General features: G+C 39.2%; 2 long non-coding RNA genes across 7 annotated transcripts in view; one reads left to right on the top strand and one right to left on the bottom strand.

Annotated features, from left to right (window-relative positions):
• LOC106045538 (uncharacterized) overlaps nt 1-5,921 on the bottom strand; it is a 45,041-nt gene extending 39,120 nt beyond the window's left edge. Inside the window, exons 1-2 of the long non-coding RNA XR_007163322.2 lie at nt 5,785-5,921; nt 2,661-2,779 (exon numbers count right to left, since the gene is read on the bottom strand). This is a non-coding gene — a long non-coding RNA (uncharacterized lncRNA). The remainder of the gene's footprint in view (nt 1-2,660; nt 2,780-5,784) is intronic.
• LOC106045535 (uncharacterized) overlaps nt 1-21,578 on the top strand; it is a 116,010-nt gene that overhangs the window by 50,547 nt on the left and 43,885 nt on the right. For 2 of the 6 annotated variants that reach the window (XR_010825463.1, XR_010825462.1), the window contains exons 1-3: nt 6,142-6,262; nt 16,545-16,613; nt 18,750-18,830. This is a non-coding gene — a long non-coding RNA (uncharacterized lncRNA). Of the gene's footprint in view, nt 1-5,807; nt 6,263-11,128; nt 11,319-11,482; nt 11,551-16,544; nt 16,614-18,749; nt 18,831-21,578 lie in introns of those variants that run through there. The other 4 variants (XR_010825461.1, XR_010825460.1, XR_010825465.1 and 1 more) reach the window with 4 other exon arrangements.

The following is a 21,578-nucleotide window of genomic DNA, read 5'->3' as shown; positions in this document are numbered from 1 at the left end:
TTTTTTGTAAAGCCCTACCCAGAAGCAGTTGAGTTTGAAGAAATTCTGACCCATTGCTGAGGCCTTTTTCAGAACTACTTCTAAAACTCATGGCTTCCTCCTGAGACTGTCTGCAGTCAGAGTTTGCTCTTGGTTCTAAGGCAATACACATTGGTAAAAACTATCTAAGGTAACAAGTAGAGACGATCACTTCACTACGGCTGCTCTAGTTATGACTTGCCAAATACCAAGCAGTGGAGAATCCCAGGCTTATTTGGTAGAACAGCATAGAATCACAGAAAACAGGGCAGGAAAGAACACTAAAAGGTCATCTAACGCATCTCCTTCCACAGGACTTTTATACTTGTAGCGTTCCTTGATGGTGAGTCAAGGAATGGGTTAGGGTGGTGTTTTTTTGCAGGCTGAACTACAGGTTCCTTATACAAACTTCAGGAAATTATTTCAACGCAGCATAAACAAAGCACTATATTTCCTCTCTCTCATATGGGTATTAAGTAGCTTAAATGCTGTCAGTAAAGGCTGTAGTACCTCTGCCTTGCTGGATTAGAATGCATATGATTACTGAAGCTGCCTGAAGTATTTATTTCTCGTGTTTTGACTCTTTGGGGATTTGATTCTGGGGGACTTAAGTCTGTAGGAAGATTGTGTATGACTGAGTACTGAATTAGGTCCTTTATAGTAAGGATCTATTTGCAAGTGGATTGTGACATTCTGAAATACCACATTATGCATTATTACTTGTAAATGTTGGTGTGCAATATTCCTCATTGCAAATAACTCATAACTTGCCTGCTGTGAATATCCCATCTGCAAATACACCCAAAGTGGGTTAGTTACAAGACTCAGGTGATGTGAATACCTTACCCTCACTGGTTACCAAGCAGCACATTCCAAGTATGTTATGAACTGTACCATTCAGTGTGTGCTTTCTGAAAACATTCAGATATTAAATTCTCCCTCTGTAGATACAGTGCTACATAACTTGAAAATTCAACAGTCTGTAGAGTATCTTGCTAGGTTGAAATCCATAATTCGTTCAAAATTCTACGGTATATTCAAAGAAATATTTCTCAACACTTAGTTATACTAAGTACAGGAGTGGGGTTCTCTGTCACAGAGGTGGTCAGAATATTACTGGGACATAGTGGGAGCAATGGGTGTGAAATAACTCTTTGCTACCTGAGAGCCTGGGAGGGAAAGAAGATAACGAGTGTAAAGAGGGACCATGATTTCAGTACGAGGATGGGTAGGTCCCATTGTGCTGCTGTTACCTTAATAAGTTCAGTTGGCGTTGTGTGCAGATCCACATTCTTTTGACCCCTTTCTTGCATGAGTTCCTGAAGCCAGAAGTGGTCCCGCTGGTCTTTTTATATTTCTGTTTTAATTTATACTGATCTTTCCTTTATATCTCTTTCACTAGGATGTTATGGGCAATCACTGATATCAGAACTCTATCTAGGCAAGCACATCATTTTAACATGGTCTTTCCCACGTTATTGTCTATGAAAGTTCTTTAATTCTTTATCTTTTCCCTCAAAATGCCGTGTTGCCTACCAACTGCTCTTCTCCATTCCCTTAACATAAAGCAAAGAAAGCAGATTCAAAGTACCCCTGCAACAGGACAATGTCATACCTGGGGAACAATTTGGCTCCTCTCCTACATCCTTCATTCTTGTCTTTATAGATTTTCTCCTATGCCAGTTCCTAATCTATTATTCCTTCTCTCTTTCACTTCTTATTTCCTTCATGGATCACAATCTTTCCTATATCTGCTACAGAATTCTTAAGGCGTCCGTGTGCAGTTCAAGGGTCCCATTAACAACAGGGATTGTTTGTATGACCTAATTAGATTTCCACAGAGGCAGCCTTAATTGGCCCTTTTGGTTTTTTGGATTGTCCGCAAAGTAATAGTGCAATGGCAGTGTTCATTTTGCTTGGCAATATCAGGCCATATATCACATCCTTTTCCTTCCAGTCCTTCAAATAAGCTTGTCTCATTCTTATTTTGGTTTCAAATTATAGATTATAAATTTCACTTCTCTCCACTTTTCTCTATAATTTGACCCCCAGCTGTTGAAACTACTTCAAGTGATTCCCCCTGCCCACCGTCTACCCCCATTGCTAACGGTTTCATATGAAAGACAGCCCTAGCTTTAGGAACAAATGACGTCCCTCAGACCAGCTGTGTCTAATAAAAACCCAACCTCCAACTCTCACTTCCCTTCCTCAAAAGGACAAAATTGATTTGAAAGTGCTGACGATAAGATACATGGGAATACAAAATCTCCTTCAGTCAACAGACCAGAGCTGTGCACTGTGACATCATTGTATCCAAAAGAAATGATGCTGTCAGTTTCTCCATTGCCCTGTAACTAGAAGTTATTACAGTTGTCCTGTAGCAATGATGTTTGTTCATTTAATTTAGCCTTCTTCTAGTCTGACCACAGCTATTTTCATTCCTGTAGTGCCATAATGAACATTAGATCAATTTTGTGAAAAACACTTGCTAGTATTGGATGACCACTTGAAACAATATATTTTTTGAAACTGCAGAGTACCTAAACAGGGGAAACAAGATTACACTGTGCCAGAAATGACCCTGCAACACCTGTTGCACACACAAACAAGACTGGTAGGTGACACCAGCCTATATTACTTACTTTTGCACTCTGGATGTCCTGGCAACTAGACGAAAGGTTTCCTGTATCTGGCTGTGTGGCTGAATACAGCTGTATCTGAGAGCAGACAAGGTTTCAAATCACTCCATTGCTTGGGAAACCTGAAAAGAGGACAGAGATGATCATTTTGGCTGAGTATTCAAAGATCCTCTGTATCCCTTTCTCCACCTATCATCAGCCAAAGCAGGGTATATCTGCAATACTTCTTGCTGAAGGGAAAAGCAGTAACATGATTCTCCCCTTTTCTTTTTTTCCTGTTGCCCATTGCAGATTTATTCTGTTCGGCATCTCTCAACCTCTATGAAAACCTTCATCTCTCTCTCTCTCTTCACCCTTTTCTCTATTCTACTTGGATGGCTTTGGAGGTTTTTTTCTGGACATCTGATTGAGAACACTTTCTAGAACTCAGATAAGTAATGTTTTCATGAGATTTCTAGTATATCTGAGTCTTTGCTAATTTAGAAATACCTCTTTTAGTTTGTCTTTTAGTTCTATTTCATCCTTTAATCCCCAAGCGAAGCTGGAACCTAACAGCTACTTAGGAATTGAAAAAAAAATAGTCTGAAATCTTTTTTAAAGTTCAGAAGTGAAGTCTTGTTTTATTTAATAGCATGAGGAGATTTAAGGGCAAAGTTAATGCCTTTGTTACTACTACACAGTGAAAAAATTTTGATGACCAGAAGGAACGTAAGTATCAATGCTCTATTCAAATTTCAAAAGCTGCTCCGGTGCGTTCCCACCTTTCACTTTGGGCCCGATTCTGCAGATACAGCCATCCTATATCACTGAAAACCCTGTAATTTCAATTTTCAGTGGGAGTCAAGATTATTTATCACTTTCCAGGAAGTTCTGAAGAGCTTACAGAAGTGAACATTCAACCACACATAGGTCAATAGTATAGGCAAGGAGGCTGGAAAATCACGAGCTTCCTCACAGCTGCCAACACGCATGGTTCATGCAGTGAGCCACAGAAACCCTGGAGAGAGAAAATCAGTTTGCTTCTTCCTGAAACTGCTCCCTGCAGAATATTTTGGAGAATTTCGTACAGTGTAATTACAAATGACTGTAATGACAGGGCCTCTGCTTGTTCCACTGGAAGACTGTTTCACTATCTAACAGATCTCATCATTCAGAAATGTTTCTGGTGCTCAGCTAAAATTTAATAACATCTTGTCATTAATCAGTCGCAGTCTCGCTTTGCTTTGTTGTGTCATTTAAGTGACTCTGGTTCTTCTTTGGAGGATACAGCTCTGCAACAATGTAGAATTGCATACCCTGTGGTACGGGAAATTAAGTACTGGGAGTAGGAACAGTTCATAGAAGTACTGTTATTTGTAGTTAGCTATGAATATCTGCAGAAGTATGTAACTTCTGCAAAACAGATATGTTGACATCTTGATATGATTGTATATGTTGACAAACCATCATTTGGGCAGGGAATTCGCTCCAACCCAAAAAAGACCACTTGAAACTGAACAGGTTTCAGAACTCAGCCTCTCTGCTTCTTGGTAGCATGCTACAAATTTGATTTAGCAAAGTACAATGATTTGATGTTACGATACCGAAAATGATTTTGTGGAGATGTTCTTTGCAATAGAGGCTTCCACAGATGAAATCCTACAGTTAATCCTATATAGCTGGGATAGCAAATCCATATTTCAGCTGATAGGTAGTATTATTCTGCTGAGCAGAGGCAATTTCCTGGGCCTTTACAAATATTTTTGTTTGATAATGTTGAGAATGGTGTTTTCATATCATAACTGGCTTATTTCCAAAATATTTGCAATCTTGATAACTCTGCACAGCACACTGGTATGCAATGCATAAGCAATCATCCGGAACTCAAAAACTAGGCACCTCAACTGTTTTCAAACGGAGCTACCTCGCATTTCTGTCTCTTGAAAAATTCACACAGAAGTCTCTTACCAGCCATCCTCACTGTTCTATATCAACTAATCCAGACCAGCGGCTGGAACACTGAACTTGTTACTAGCTTGCTGTTAATTAGTACCACAAAGGAATTCTGTGTTTCAAATGTCAGATCAAACAAAAAAAACAAACAAACAAAAAAAACCCATCCTACCCCATGATATTCTAAATAACTTCCTTGGTCCAGTCACTGCACAGCACATTAATCTCTTCCTAGGATTTTCATCCTGAATGCTTACAGGTGATGCCTACCATGCCAGCCACTAGCACATCCTAGCATACCATTAAACATTTTAAAGATTCTTGGAATTTCTTAAAAGAGAATATCCAGATGTTTTGATGATAATACACTGCAGCATTCTGTGATGGCCCCCAATTTTTTACAGAAATTGCCTCAATTACCTATTGTATTTTTGCTTTATTTCAACAAATGTGACAATATCCTGTATGATTTTAGTCCTGGCAAACTATCTCATGAGGAAGCATCTTGATTGTTTCTTTTTCTCCTCAGTTTCTGTACTTATTGCTGTCTGAATACTTCAGTCTTGCTCCTGCCGGTTTAGATGAGGAGGAACCCCACTGAAACCAACACAATAATGAACAGAGAGAGAAAACAGGCCCTTTTTCATTCTGCTTCATGGTGGATCAGTCCACAAGCCAGGAGTGAGCTTAACGGAACGCCTTGAGGTTGGATTTGCTTTTTGGAATTAATTGTCCCTATCGGTCCCCAGTGGAAGGAGCGGGGCTGCCAGTAGTTAATGCACTGCTGCTGGCTCAGGATCTGCCTTTGGCTGCCCGTGCTTCCCCAGAGCCAAAGGCAGTCGGCTCAGCTGGCCTAGGGAGAGGGCAGGACATCAAGAGCCACCCCTAGCTCCTACCTGAGGTTGAGCCAAGCCTTGTACAGGGTTCTATAAGTCAGCAGAAACCCACAGGTCACACTTGGTAGCGTCTCTGTGTCACACAAGGGCACCTATGTGCCTTCACCCCCCCCCCCCGATTGGCACTTCGTCTCCTCCCAGCATGGTGGACAGCCTGACGGTGTTTTAAAAGAGTACTTGCTCCTCGTCCTGACAGGACAAGCCACCCCGGGTGTCCGGACAGGCACTGAGGGGCTCCTGGCAGCGTGAGGCGATAAGTACCCGCTCGAGGAGCAGCGAGCCTGCCCTCATCTACTTACACAACCCCTAGGAGCGGGCCGGGTGAGCCGTCTCTTCTCTGCCGGAGCCCTCTATCCCCGCACGATGCTTAGGAGCCAGCAGGTGGCGGGGAGGGACGGGAGGACACAGAGGCATTAAGCGAGGGTGAAGGGGCCATCGTGGGATGCTGAGGGGCGGAGGAATGCGGAGGCGCCGCGTGGCGGTGAAGGGACCCCGAGCGGCACGCGCTGAGCTGAGAGGCGCGAAGGCGCTGGGGTGCGGAGCGGCACGGCGAGCAGTGAGGCGGCCCTGAGCCGCCGAGGTGCTGGAGGGCACAAAATGGCGGCGGGGTGGCCCTGAGGTGACCACGAGGTGGCCCTGAGGCACTTAGGGCTGCGTTTAGGTACGCAGATGGGTGCCAGAAAGGACGCGCACAGTTGTGGGTCGCTGGATTGGAGGGGGGATGAGGCACTGTGGAGGCCTTCAAGGGTCATAGCTTTCCATAAGGAGTTGCATGTGGTGAGTATGTGCTGAAGGGTGACTTTTAAAAGTTCAAAAAGGGGGGGGAGGGTTATGTGTTTCGTTCTTTGTGAAGCATGTTAAAAAGTGACCTGATGGTTTTTGTTGTGCTATTTCATAATCAACAAAATAATGAAAAACCTGAAGGTTTGAAGGTTGCTTTTTTTTTTCCTGAAGTCTATATTTCTAATATTAAGTATATTTTTATTTAAGAAGGTGGACAGCTTTTATCAAAAAGCTTTTTTTTTCTTTTTTTTTCTTTTTTTTTAATCCAAAATATGTTCAGCAGGTTCATGCCTTTCAGGTAATGTGTTTTGCTCCTGTTTCCCTTCCTGTGCTCCATGTCCTGGGACAAAGTTACTTCAGGGCTAGAGCCTCTGGTGACACACATCTGCCTAGCTGGGTGCTGGACTGGCACGTCCTGTGCACAGATGGAAACCTGTGAATATGCACCACTGTAAATATGTTCTGAGTATAGTTGGTAATAGCTCTCATTATTTGTAGGGCTGTACAGTGACAGAGTGAGGCTCCAAGGGGCTCAGTGTCTGTGAGACCCAGGCTCGATGTCTGTGAGGCATAGGCTGGAAATGAATATTTCACATGGTGAAACATTAAACAGTGGGAGCCAGGTGAGAGAAGCGGAAGGTGAGGAGAAGTTTGAGGGGTTCAGCAAGACAGGTGTGACAGAAAATTATTCTTAGAAGTCTGACGCATGTCACGTAACCTCTTTGAATCCTAGTCCAGGTAATATCATCATTTATACCTCGGTTATCTACCATTTGAACTATGAGTGAAGCTTTGGTAGCTATTTATGTGTTAACTACAAAGGATTTGTCACTGTAAATTAACTAATAGAGCTGTAATGCTGAATCTTCTGAGTGGGTCACAACTTCTATTGTGAAAGAAGCATTTGTTGCTATGGTTCATAATAATTTCCCACTCCCCCAAATAAACTATGTAAACAATTTTTTTTTCTCATTTGAAATGCATCCCCATTAGGATGACCGGGGTGACTGTCTACACCTAGCCACTATAAATATTCATGTGAAACTTAAGTGTAGGCAAGTTTTCTATCCTAAAATATCATTGTATTCTTGTGCAAGCTCCGAAATTAGTCAAAACACATTGTTTTGAAAAGATGAATTAACCTTCTTTTTATGGTCACTGGAATTTTTGTCTAAATAGGATTACAATGCAATTTCCAATGAGAAACTGTAATGTGAGAATATTGAAAGAAATGAAAATTGCTGAAAGCCTGGTGTTTCTTCTGGTTTCCCAAACAAATGTAGTTTTGTTATTAGAGGCTTTTTAACAAAAAGAGTAGTTTAAAAAAAAGAAAAACACAATAATATCTATATGGAAATTGTTACAGTCTTCTCTCTTGCTTTAACTTTTGGTAAATATTTCTCCAATTTGTTCAGATTTAGACTATCCAGATATGCCGACAGAATTTCATTTAAATTCTGGTTTGTGTGCAGTTGCAAATTGCATGAGTTGATTTAAAACCTTAAAAAAAGTGTTAATTTGGCCCAAGCGTTTGCTACTCTGTAAGTAAAATTCCTGCTTTATTCCTATTTTAAGGTGGGAAATATCAGGGAGATAAGTACTTTAGTAATATAGAGGCTGTGCACAATGTTGACAACAGCCATTGGTGGCCTCCGCTGGGAATTGTTCCCAACTAAATGGTAGCACTGCTAGTTGACAAGGCTTGAATGGCATCCACAAATGAAGGGCATCACATCAATTGGTAGGTGAGTGAGTGCCTGGCATTTTTAGCTTATGCTCAGACTAAGACTAAGCTTATAGACTGATGATTGCATTCTGGTGATCTTTGCTGGAAGAGCTCGATGTTGACATAGGCTACTGCCACATGGCTCTTGCTGTGAACCATGTGGCTGTCAGCTCATTCGGAGGCAGAGCTTTACCACTCTCCTACACTGTGTCTCCTGCCACGAGTGCCTGAGAGTAGAATAGGTCCTGTGTGCTGCTGTGCTGAGGCAACCACAGTGCCCTACAGAGTTTCACATGTTCTACTGATTATCCAGCACACTTAAACTTTGAGTTATAAGGGTGACCCCAGCCAGTTGGCTGAAAAAATATATTTGACATCATTGAAAATGTATGCTGCTGCTGAAGCATGGATTTTAATTTGAGGAAAATGTCGGCCATAATCTAGCATACATTAAAAAATATATCTTTTTATTTCCATATGGGTCATGTTAAGGAAAATATTAAAAAAAAAAAAAAAAAGCCAACTCTATTATATGAAGTCTCATTAAAGCAGCCTGGAAAAGTTTAGCCAATTTACAGGCTATACATCTTAATCTCCCCAAATTACAGGAACGATAGAAAAACGGGTGGCAGAGAGGAAAAGCGGGACCAGCAGAACCTGGCTGGGGGCCAAACAATGGATCAAGTAGCCCGTGCTTTCACTTGACTGCTACCCCTTGTTATTTAAAGAAAAGAAAGGATTTTCAAAGAAAGACCTTAAAGTGGCAAAGTATGGAGGGTACTTCCTTTGCCAGGTAGAAGCTAAGACCAAAGCTTGGTTACTTTAACATGTTGCCTTGCCTCAACTCTTTGGTATCTAGAGTGATAGATTTGAGAGGACAAAAAAAGTGTCTGCAATTGTGTTCTTTCTGTTCTAGAGTAAAATGGGAGAAGTGAGGGGCATATGATGGCAATGGGATACAAGTGATAGTAATACACAAGGGAATATTTTATAGCTCAGGAAGATAAGGTACTAACAACACATCTTTCTGTTTGTCTGACTGTTGGGATATGTATTCAAGAACTTTTTTTTTCTTCTGTAGCTGTTAGCAGGCAGGTGTTGTTAAGTGAAGTAATGTCTCTGCCATCTTGGACAGCATCTGCAGAGAAGCCGAAGTTAGAAAGGGTATATAGGCACTAAAGAACACAGGGACAAAACAGCCAGAGGAAAAAGGAAAGAAGCACTCAGATACAAAATAGCAGAGAAGTAATTGTCATCACTGAATTCAGTGCTGTAGGTGTAGGAAAGCTACCCGATGACCTCTTCTGCTACTGTTTGGGGGGATCTACTCAAATGGCAAAAGATGGTGTATGAAGTTGGGAAAAATCCTCGTTGCCTCCTGCATTGGTTTAGCAGACCATACGCTGCAGAAGGCATCGAAAAGAGGAAAAGTGTCCTGACATGAATTAGTGAATAAGTGTAATAGCCACCAAAGGAACAAATCTGAGTAGCAGAAGGACAAGGAGAGAAACTAGAAGATCTTGAGTGTTTCTGAATCAGTCTGGTATTAGCTGAAGCTGGGGCTGGCTTAATGTACGTATCTGAGAAATAATGTAGGACAGAGTAGGAATATAAGGTCTAGGAACGTATCAGGTTGGTCTAAATATTTTTTTTTCCTGTGGTAAGAATTCACAACTGCAATGTGGACCAAAAATGTATGGCAGAAATCAATTGTGTGTTCCCATTGTATGTCTGATTACAGTTGGCCAACCTCATTTCTTATTTCTGCAGTACCTAGAAAGCACACTGGTAGCAAGCAGGCTAGCTACCAAAGCAGACAGAGATACTCCACGTTTACTTCATTGCCCTTTCAAGATGATTGTACGTGTGCCAATATTAACCTGCACTTATGGATTCCTCACCTATGAAATCACAGCTGTCCGACAAAGCAGTTCAGTACTGTTTTGGGAAGACTGTCTCACTGAACCATCTACTTTATGCTTTTAGATCAAGGTATCTACTGCAGGAGTTTTTGCTGGAGATGGGTTTGGTTTTTGTTTTTGTTGTGTTACTGTTATTCATTTTTATTTATTTTTTCTTTTCTGTGCTCTGGTAGGCAGTCTTCACTATGACATTCCATGGGCTGAATCTTGAAATCTTCTGTTCCTGCCTTCCTATTTCTTGAGCCCTCTGGCCAGGGATTGCCCCATTATTGATGTAACAACCAAAGGGAGGGGTTACTTCACAGCAGACACTTTTTGTGTGGCCAGCTCTGGCTTGTTTGAGGAGTTTCCTGCTGACTTGTTTGCTGGAGGAAACTTACAGCTTGGCAAATAAGTTGCGCAGCCTGCTTTCTTGTGTATTTGAGAGCATTTTTTTGCATGCATGTATGGCTGTTTGCGATGCCCTACCTATTTCTGTTGCATAGAACTTTAAAACATTGCCTGTGGGGGCTAAGGCATTTTGTGTACTTTTTGTGTGAAATGGGTCTTACAGTATGCGGTAACGTTAATATGGGCGTGTCCTGCGGGCAAGTTTATTAATACATCTAGAGATAATGGCCTTGGCAATATCTTGAAGCATCCTGCTCCATTAAATTATAGACTCTGTGGAGACAAAGAGATTAGGGAGAGCAAGGAAGATTATTCCATGCAACAAAATATCATCATAATTTGCTAGTCTTAAAAACTTCACAGCATTAAGTGAGAAAAGCTAGGTGCCTTAACTATGCTGAAGTTCCTACTGCTAGAACTGATGTACGGTTGGCTCCACCTTAACAGGTTATAACCAAGATTACAGAAAGCAATATGTGTTTATGCAGTCATATCAGTAAAAATATTCATAAGTGATCAGTGACACGTGGAAAAAAAAAAAGCTATTATTGGCTTTGTAGAGGTCTGCTCGGAAAAGTGAGTATTTTCTCCTGATAAACTTAATCTTTCAGTCCCTGTTTATTTTCATGGCTTGTCTGCAAACAGACCATAGAATATCCTAACTATTCAACATTTTATGAATTTCTTTTATCATTGTAAATGCAAGTACTTCAAGACAGGGGCTATGACTTCTATGTTCCTACCACGCTTCATACAGTGACATCTTAGTCTGGTCTGAATTTGGCTGCCTGGACAATACCTTGCCAACCATATAGTAACTTGTTATTTCTAACAAATGTTTTGGAGTTCTCTGTGTAATCTATCTTTTGCCATTTTCTTTTGTTGGAGTAAATGTCTATGATGTTCCTGGATTTTCATGACTTCCGTAGTTCCTCCGGCTGTTCACGTTATACAACTCGACTTTGGGCTTAGTGACTTTGATTTGAACTGACTTCCTACCACCTCCCCTCTGGTAGGTTGACAGACTTCACAGACTCCTACCGATTAAGTTTACTTTTTTTTGTAGTTAATTTTACTTCCCATTATTATTCCTTCAGATGTTTCTGAATGTCTGAGGTACAAGTCTGATCAAAGTTTTCTGACAAAAGGAAAAATTGTTACTTGTGTGTTTATTAGCATCTGCACTGAAGAGGTGAAGACTGCTGTGATGTGAAGTGAAGACTTCTTTCAGCTAGCAGGAAGAGGTGTGACACTACTTATCTTCTCTATGTTTTCTTCCGTTTTAACTTTCTTTTGCTTTTTTTTTTTTTTTCCTTCTCTTTAAAAGTGCTCTCAGACAACCTGCAATTGTGTAGGTACATGGTTGAGAGCAATGCTAGGGAATAAAGTCACTGAAATTCCCCCCTTAAAGCACTTCAAAGTCCATTCTCAGTATGGAGCTTCTAGGATGTAGCTGTCCTTCAGAGTGATTTGACTGAGGTAATCACCACATCAGAGCTTCTACTTCTTAGTTTTGAAATTCCCAGTGAGTGCAGAGGTATGAGCTGGTAGATGTTGTCAATTTCAAAATCAATCTGCATATAAACTTCACTGTGCTATCTCTGGTATTTTACGCCTCTGTTAGATCTTTTATCTTTTGGTAATTTTGACCTATATCAGGTCAAAATAACTAACACCTGTCCTGTCTAATATGTGACTAAGTGTGACACCAGGGCATGCTAGCTTGGGGAGTCTGGCCACACTTCTATGTGGGAAGTGCAGGAGGTACTTTTTTTTCTCTCTGCTGTCCCCAGCATTACAGGAGAAGTTGCTTTTCCAAGCTTGAAAGATTCTCTAGAATATGTGTGCCAGATTTTTACAAATGAGCCATATGGAATGAAACGCTTATCTTTCACTGAAAATCACTGCGAGCTGGATAGCTGACTCTCAGTGGCTTTTGAAAGATTGTAGACATGAGGCAGATTAAGGAAGAATCAGGACAGTGCTATTTGCACAGCTTTCAGAGTTCTCAGAGGAGCTGAGAAAGTGTGATTGGAGTGGTATTGCTTGTGACTGGCGCAAGCCCTTTGAGCATACTTCTGGCATCTGCACATAGACATTCAAGAAAACAACATTAAGCGATTCCCATTTTTCTTTTTCGTTCTGTAGTTGAAACAAACTCCATTTAAGGAATGTGGAAGAGCACCATCTCAGGTTATAGAAGCTTTATGAGGTTCTTTACCCTCTACGGGTTAGCTCTAACTCTAAATTATAGCTACAGGAGGAAGAAAGTGATAGAAAAAGAAGGAAAGAAATACCTATTTAATGGTATTACACTGACTGTTGTATGTTAGCAGGTTCTATTATTCACCAGTATATAATATAAAAATTGTTTCAGTTTCTTTTTTTGCGGATCACTTATGTGAAATAGATGTTCAGTCCTTATTTTAATTTTTCGGATTCCTATATAAAGAGTGTGGTTGACACTGTAAAACTTAAGTCTCCTGGAGAAAAAAGGTTCTTTGAACCTTTTCTAGTTTTGAGACAACTTTGTCTGAAGGAATGAGTTCAAGTTTGGGGCTCAGGAGCCATGATGTCTGATCCTGCCTGGCCACGCGCTTTGTGTACGGCGTAGGACAAGTCCTTTTGCCTCAGCTTTTACTTTTCACTGCTCAAGCCTGGGAACAGACATACTTTACCAAGTAAGATACTTGGTCAATAGAAGAAAACACCAGATATATGTTAGTTAAGATTCTTGTTACTTTAAAGTCCCCATATTCTTTTTTGGGAGATGTGGGAACTTTCACAACTATCTGTCTGTATTGTCCTTGTCAAGAGCAACTGGTGCATAGAAAGCTTTGAAGCACAAGTAATATTGTTCATTTTCTGCTCACGTTCTTTGTCCACAGCGTAACCATGCAGTGGTACACCATTTCGGAGCAGAGTGGGACTGTAAGAACACAGAGACTGCCTACACCGGGACATTTAATTTTTATTTCATTACTGTAAAGAAAGCCCTGTATTACAGACCATTGGTCCTTACCGGTACAGCGCTCTTGATTTATCTTATTTGGAGCTCCTGAAATCTTCTGTCATATTAATTCTGACTGTTCTCTTCTTTCCCTATTGAGTGCCACAGCAAGACAACCCAGACTATGCATATGCTCTGTGACAGTGTTGCTTGAGTGTTTGTGAAACAAGGGCAAGAAAAGTAGGTGCTGATAAACGTGTGTGTATGTATACACATAAATAAGTATGTGCATAGTAGAAAGGGGGAATTTTTGAAGACAGAATTCTTTCCTGTACGTGTTATATTAGCTACTAAATAGCAATACATTTACTCTATTCTGTTTTAAACTCCAAAAGCTGTTTAATGGGAATCTTGGCTGTTCCCTTGGACTGAAAGTTGAAAGGGAAGAAATGTCTTCTTCATCTGTAACTTGGATGCTGAGCCCATATGCATGGGCATATGAAATGGGCAGCATTTCCCTAAGCAGGAAGGATATGACAGCTAGAAAAACTGGTGTACTGTCCAAAGACAAGCCTTCCGTTCATGTAGGAGGGAAGTTCATCAGTTCCATGGAAACCTGTGTCTTTTGCAGTACTGATAATACAGATAACACCACAACATGGCTATGTTCACGTTGATCTTGTTTTGCTCTACAATGGGGATGACGACGTGTCATTCTTGCTCAGCCCAACAACATGTTCCAGCAAAAGAGGCTGATTAGTATATTCTTCCGCACTTCTGCAGGGGAGGAAGAAAGGAGGTGAGTGTCTGTCCTCCTGTCTTTACCTCTGTTGTAGAGATACTCCAATCAAATGCAGAGCATTTAAGTCTGGTATCTCAGTAAAAATCTGATCTAATTTCTCTTCTGCTGCTGAACCGTGTGGCTACGCACAGGCCTAATGATTCCAGTTTTGCTGCTATGTAGAGTACTGTTTATCAATCAGGTAGCACGTGTGGGGTGCTAGAGCATGTTCTCTGTTTCTGTCTGACAAGAGTGAGTCATAGCCCCTGGGTCTTTTCTCCATAAACTGAGGATATCTGAAAATTAAAACATTAATTTTTAAATGAGCCTGATCTTGAGAGGCTACCCATCCTGGTAGATCTGTGTTTCCATTTCTGATCATGCCTGCTGACTTTCATTTGGCATCATTAGATACACATGATAAAAAACACGTTTACAGCTCAGAGGTCTACATATGACTTTTTTCTTTGTTCGTTATGCTCTTTACTGGCCTGCTTGTCTGTCTGATGGCTGACCAGTTATTCTCTATTCAAAAGAGGGATGGAAGAAGGAAAAATCTGGTGCCCAATCCTGAAAAATGCTATCTGCTCAGCTCTGAGGAAGTCCCTTGGATGCTAAAAAGGCGATATGGTGGTTACAAGAACAAAGAATTCCCATGGCACACTTTTCAATTGTCTGCTTTTGAAGAAGTCAGTTCATTAGCTGTACCAGGAATTATTATTCAGAACTAGATGATCGTCCCTTCCATCTCAAACCATTCTATGATGCTGTGACTTATTAAAAGTGATTAATACGGTAAAAATTGATAGGGTAAAATTTAAGTTCAGAATTCTGAGTATGTATTAGTGGACTTTGTATGCCTTAAATGTGTAGATGCTTTTGAAAATTTGATCCTGTCAATACAACCTCTCTGATCCTCTGTCTTGCTTCTCTAGAATGTGAAGTTCTTCTAGAAGTAGAAGCCACTACTAGATATATTTTCATGGTGTCCAGGAATACCAGACTTGATTTTTTTTTTCAGAGTTCTTGAATGCCTGTCATGTTGCTATACAGCAGTCTTTTGAACTGACCTTTTACCAGATCTCTGGGGTATGCAGCTTGGGCACCAAGTCCATGCAGAGCAAACTTGTTCTCGGATGCCCTTAATCTCTGAAGCAGTTGTACAGGCCTTCCACTGGAGCTAAATTGGCAGGGCTTTTGGGGCCAGCTCCAAAAGGAGACAAAAGCAACTCTGTCATGTAACAGTGGAATACCCTTAGGTAGTGCTGCGAGATAGCAGGTAGAGGACGTCTTTGTGCTGTGCTAATGCTGGGAAGTTAGCGCAGGAGTTAGGCATATAGCTCCTGAGAGCTTCTGGAAAGCAAGAGGAGTGAGTTTGCTTTCCTTTTTTTTTTTTTTTTTTTTTTTGTCAGAGTTTAAGTTGATTCTCTCTTCTACTTTATCCCCCTCCTTCCCCCTCTGCTGCCTAAGCCTGCTTTTGATTTGGTTTTATTGGCTAGTGAAAGGAATCATTTACTAGTCAAGGGCCAAGCAGTGACAAAGGAATGCAGGTAAATTAGTTTCAGTTCCTATTTCTCCCCGTCTTTCTCCTTTGGAATTTGAGCTGTAGAAAATAAAGTCTTTTCACCCATTTCCCCCCCCACCCCGGCCCCAAGCCTTCTTCTAAAAGGATTTCCCCCTCCCCTGTAAACCTCTTTCAAGAACTTCTTTTTTGTGTCTAAGAAAACCCCATTAAAGTACCTAAAATGTCAAGGTGTATGACACATTCAATGAAATCCAAATGAAATGCATTAAAAAAAAAAAAAAAGCTTTTTGCATGCACCTTAAAAATGCAGAAATTAACTGCAAGTGCCATAAAGCTTATTTTAATGAATAACTACGTACATACTAGGAAGTTTTACATGCACATATATCATGCTTCAAATGCTAAAATGTAGTTAAAGTTTAAACGTTTTGCTGAAGAAAATATGCAAAAGAACTTGCAGAGAATCAACACGGAGAAAACCTGTGTGTTCAGTCTTTCATCACTCAGTATTATTGAATTATTAAGCACTAAACTAATAGTAGCAGTCAAACTGTCCATTCCCTTTTTCTTTCTTTTTTTTTTTTTTTTTTTTTTTGCCTTTTTCCATTCTTTCTTTTGGAAAACTTTCTGCTTTCTCTTAGACTAAATGCTTCAAATGTACCCGAGTGTTTCTGAACTGTACTCTTACGCAAATATCATTAGAGACTCGGGGCCTTCTTTTGTGAATTGCATTGGTGCCCTTTCTATTTAGTGTAATCCAAAATGCTAGTGATGTTAAATAGTACAAGGTGTTGCGTAGTATACGTGACAGAAAATTCTCTGTTTTTCTTTGATAGCTATTCCTGTTATTTCCGTATTTTTATCATAGAAACAATAACAATTTATCTTTTTTTAACCACGCAAAGACGTTGCTTATTCAGACTTTGTCATCTTTATAATTAGATGCATTTTGTGTTTTTGCATGTACAACGCAAACCTGCAGTACTGAAGAACTCAGTTATGCCTAGATAACAGGAAGGTTTTGGACAGCAGCTGGAGGAAGCCAGGAAATGTAAGTGAAGGTTGATATTCCCAAGTTACTTCACACAGTTGTAAGTCAGTTTTGTGGGAAGAAGCACAATGATGAGAGAGGTACGAACACAGCGTTAGTCCTAAGATTGTACTTCCTGGCTTTTGTTGGTTTGTATCATAACCTTAATAAAAAGATCTTCAGTTCCTCAAAGAGGGGGATTTTTCCAGAATGTTGTAACACATACAAACATTTTTTATACATACAACCAGAACATTTGCAATTGGGAAAATGAATCTGAACTTGAGAATAATTTCTTAGAAAAATCTCCTGTCAGCTCTCTTTAAGGAAAGCTGCTTTGTAATTTCCCACCAGTATTTAAATGACTGGTAGCAATCAAAGAATTTCTTCTCCCAACAGCCCAGTGTCTTTCACTCAAATGCACGGTAAAGGTCTTTTTTACAAATGATCTCCAGGGTTCAGCATTTTAGTCTGCTTTTGCTCTATTTAGAGCCCCTGGGGTCAGTTTCTTGTCTCACAGCAGATTTAGGGAGTAGGGAAACTTGCTCGAAAGCTGAGCAGTCGGATGGTCTGAGTGAGGGAATTTGGTAAGAATAAGATCTGTTGTCTCCTTACCAGAGCAATGATTTGGTTAGAGCCAGATGCTGTTGTAATAAATTGGAAGAAGTGTGCAAGAAATTGAGATTTTAGTTGTGCAAGAACTGAAGGGACAGGGTACTTGTTCCTTGCTTAGTATGGAAGAATAATTTGGATAGCATTCTCAAGACGGTTAATGTTTGTGTATATGTGTACTTACATGATTGTCAAATTGTAGTGGCTTTTATCTGACATACTCGGTCCTTTCTACTTCATGATTTTGTCAACAGAATTTGAAACGCTGTGACGTGCACACATTTGTAACTTTACTTGCAAGACAGACATCCATTGATTATATATTAAACCTTGTTTAAAGTCCTACAGACTACTGAAAAAGTGTTACTGTAAGTGTAAATTGATGTTTTGCACTGACTTGTCCTATGTAGCATGATGTACAATATTTGTATTTCCCATTCTGAGACATTATTATTATGCAGATACATTTTACACAGCATTTTGTTGAAATATGAAACAAACTTAAGAATATCACTTATTTAATGTGTTTGTGTTTTTTTTTAAATTTTAAGTATGTTCTAGAGGAAAAAAACTTCTAGAATTATCAAAATCACAGGAAATATCCTACATTGTGACTGAACCTAGTATTCTCTTTACCGTTGACAATAAATGTCTGTGTGCTGGTGGTTTAAAGAAAAAAAATTACGTAGTCTTACTTCCTGCTGAAGTGAACTTGTACTATATATTTCCACAGGGAAAAAAGAAATGGTTTGGGATGGGAGAGTTCACACAATACTAAGAAAAGCCCTGAAGGCAATAACATTGAAATTATATAATGATAATAAGTGTGGAATATATTGGGCCAAATTTGTAATTTGTTATACATCTTAAATTATTGAAACATTATAATGAAATGTTTCTGTATCTGTAGCAATTTTTGTCAAAAAACCAAAAGGATCAAAAGTATCTTAATGTCTCAAAATATCATGATTAGTTTTGTCTTGCATCCACAGAGATATTTTCCATAGTGAATAGTGTGTCTTAATGAAGCAATAAATTAGATCCATAATCTACCATGCTTTGGATAGTTTTATTACACAAAAAGTAACTATTTTTCACCACTTTGAAACCAAACAAAAATAATTAATTTAATAATAAAGATAATTCGATCAGTATATAACTACCAGCTTTCTAAAAATCATACTGAGCAAAAACAATTAGACACAAATACGACAGACTTTTCTGTAATGCGGTGAACTCTTTACCCGCTTGAGTCTATTGATACCACTAAAGGAGAGAGTTTAAAAAATTGTGGGAAGCCTACGATGATGATGGTTAAACTATCAGGAAAAAAAATAATCAGTTTGTTCACGAAGACTTTAAACAAGTCTACGCAGTTCTCTGTGCACTCGCACACCTGCGCAATTCAGACCCACAGGAGGTAAGTCCTTCTGAAGTAGCCAAAGTCAGACCCTGACTAAAGTGGATTTAAAGGGGAAAAGTGGAAGAGTTTTTTTTTGAAACTGTTTGAAATAACTAAGCAGTTATTCTCTACCCTCTTCCCAGTCTGGCTGTGAGCAGCAAAGATCCTGAGTGTTTGAAAATTTCCCTTCCCTTCTGTCTGGAGAGCTGCAAAAGAAAGGCAAGGTAAGGAGGGCAAGGCTGAGGAGGCAGCGCTGCCTCCTCCTGCCTCCAGGGGGCACTGTGACACCACGAACTCCCGCCAAACCTGGGACTGGTTCAAGGGCTCGTTTCAACAACAACAACAAAAAATCGAACTTTGAAATCCTTTTTGTCTTCAGATGTTCCAAACCCGTATTCCAGCAAAGGAAATGAAAAAGGGAAACTAAACGAGCTTTCCCCCTCCCGCCTCTCTCTGGTTTCTATTTGTAATACTTTATTTCTACAACAAGCACAAACCACTAGAAAGGCAAAAAACAAAATATGATTTTTTCCTTTTTCTTTTCAGTGTAAACTCTGTAAAAACGATAAAAAAAAATTCTGGTCTATATTAGATGGCCTGTTTCTTGTTTCTTCTTATTCCTCTTTTTTCTTTTTGTTATGCTCACTGAGCTGTTTGCATTTTAATTTTGGAGAAGGAGGGAAAAGAGGAAATAATCTTTTGTAGAAATACACAGTAATTACCAGTTGGATGAAAGTGGAGGCAGCAATTGATGGCATAAAATGGTTATGTTTTATGTCAAAATACTTCCAAACAGGGCAGAAAATTGTACTGGAGTTAGTAGTAAGAAGCTGCATAGATGAGAAATTATATCTTTCTAAGGAAGAAAAGTGTGTGTAACGTTCTAAAGAAAAATTAAATTCAATATATGATAAAGATTTAATTTTTGGTCTCCATCAAACATCATAGTAGATGCTGAATACAAATAATAAGTAAAATAAAAGAACTATAGTTGATGGATACATTTAATTAGGGTTTATTTACCATGGGCTGTATAAACACTTTTGTTTCTATAAGGGGAAGGATTTGTATCTGCAAGTTCTGCCTTGAACATTTCAAGTTAAAAACAAATGTTTTAAGAAAAGAAACTAACATAAAACAGCCCAGTGTTGGCTTTTGTGTCTTTGTAAATGTCTGTGGCTGTTTCTTCTTGTCTGAGGGAAAGAGCCATTCATTAAATTAAAAGTGAACCAGTTAAACTGGACCTTTCATTGAAGAAAGTCTCCCAGTGATCCGTGCTTTATTTGGTGGATTGTCTTACAACACAAATAAACCAAGCTTTTTTTTTTAATTATTTTTTTTTTTATCTTGAGATCTAAAAATACTAGAAAGAAAGGAAATACAAGCAGGGCAGAAAATACTAGGAAATAATCTCCTATTAAACAGACCCTCTGCCTCCATATATCTCAAATTGTGAAAGCACACAAGAGAAATGGACTCATATTCCTTTCTCAGGTTAAAAGCAAGTGACAGAGGAAATCGAATTCAAAAGTACCATCAATGTTTGCAGTGTTCAAAAATAGATAGAAATAAATATACACTAAAAATCCATGGTTACTGTCTGCTGGCAGCTAATTACTAAGTGCAGATGATATTGGTCCCTTTGAAAAAGAGTTGAAACCAGAGAATCCTGTGTGCATGAGGATACTTAAAAATGCATGGATATTTAGGGCAGGTTCAAAATTATTATTATTTTTTTTTACAGACAAACAAAATATTTCAGCATTTATTTAAATATCTTATTTCTGATATAAAACAAATTCACGTTCTTTCTTTTCAAATATTTTGAAGAGCTTCACAAACATTGTGTGATAGACGGCAGCAAAGCAACCAGTGTACTTTGTAAGAACAGTTACAGTAAAAGAAGCAAAACAGTTTGAAAAATATTTTTTAATCTTTTTATCTCCTGCAGTTACAGTCTTGGTGTTTTTATTTATATTTTTATTTCTGTGAGACATTACATGGAGTATTTCCAAGATTAAACTCTTTTTTATCATTGTGTACTTAATGAAAAATAAGCAGAGTAGTGTACTCTGACGTGCAGGACTAAGGGTCAGAGTAAAATGGAGGCTTACACACTGAAACTGTAAGAATGTGTAGTGTTGAATTTTGGAAGGCTGCTAGTGGCTTGGGATAATTTATATTTTTGAACAGTGAGACTCATGCTGTAAAGGATTCCAAAGATGCCCTGAATTGTCTCTTGATGATCATGCTGATGGGCACTAATTGCTTCTGCATGTCTTATACAGGCACATACACTCATGTATACGTACGTTCACAATTTTTATCTTCTGTGGGCTCTAAAAATAGTCTAGCCTTTTATCTTTGCCTGTCATTAATGTCCATACATAAATATAGCACATCCCATAAAATCTCTTTTGTGCCCGCAATGAGCCTCTAATTAATACTGCATATAATTCCATAACATTTATTATTAATAAGTATTAATATAATTTTAAAAATCTAGAACCATTCTCAAGATTATGACTCTGACCTAACATGTCTGGGATGAAAAAGTGCACAGAGAGGATAGCTGCATTTCTTATTCTCTTGGCATAACAATCAAACAAAATTAAATGAAATCAAACAAATCAACACTAGGACATTTTAATAACCATATCACTTTCCTGTGCATATGATTCTTTTTAGTGATACAGACATGCTTGCACTGATAGTGAAAAAACAAACAAAAACCTCTACTCATAAAATCTACTATTGTTTGTAATGGTTCCAAGTTTAAAGAAGAAGATTTGGTATGTATTCATCTGCGCTTGTGATAGAAAGTATGTGCAGGTTTAAACCCTTGTAGTTGCATGGACCGTTCTTCTAGGCAATGCAAAGGGAAACTGACCGGGACAGAAGGGGCTGTCAGACAGCTAAGTGAGAGAGAGTGCAGTGGGCCTAAGACCAGTGGAAGTCTATCTGAGTGAGAA

Source organism: Anser cygnoides, chromosome 17 (genome assembly GCF_040182565.1).
Source record: "Anser cygnoides isolate HZ-2024a breed goose chromosome 17, Taihu_goose_T2T_genome, whole genome shotgun sequence".
Taxonomy (NCBI): Eukaryota; Metazoa; Chordata; class Aves; order Anseriformes; family Anatidae; genus Anser; species Anser cygnoides.
This window is presented reverse-complemented; position numbering and strand designations above follow the sequence as displayed.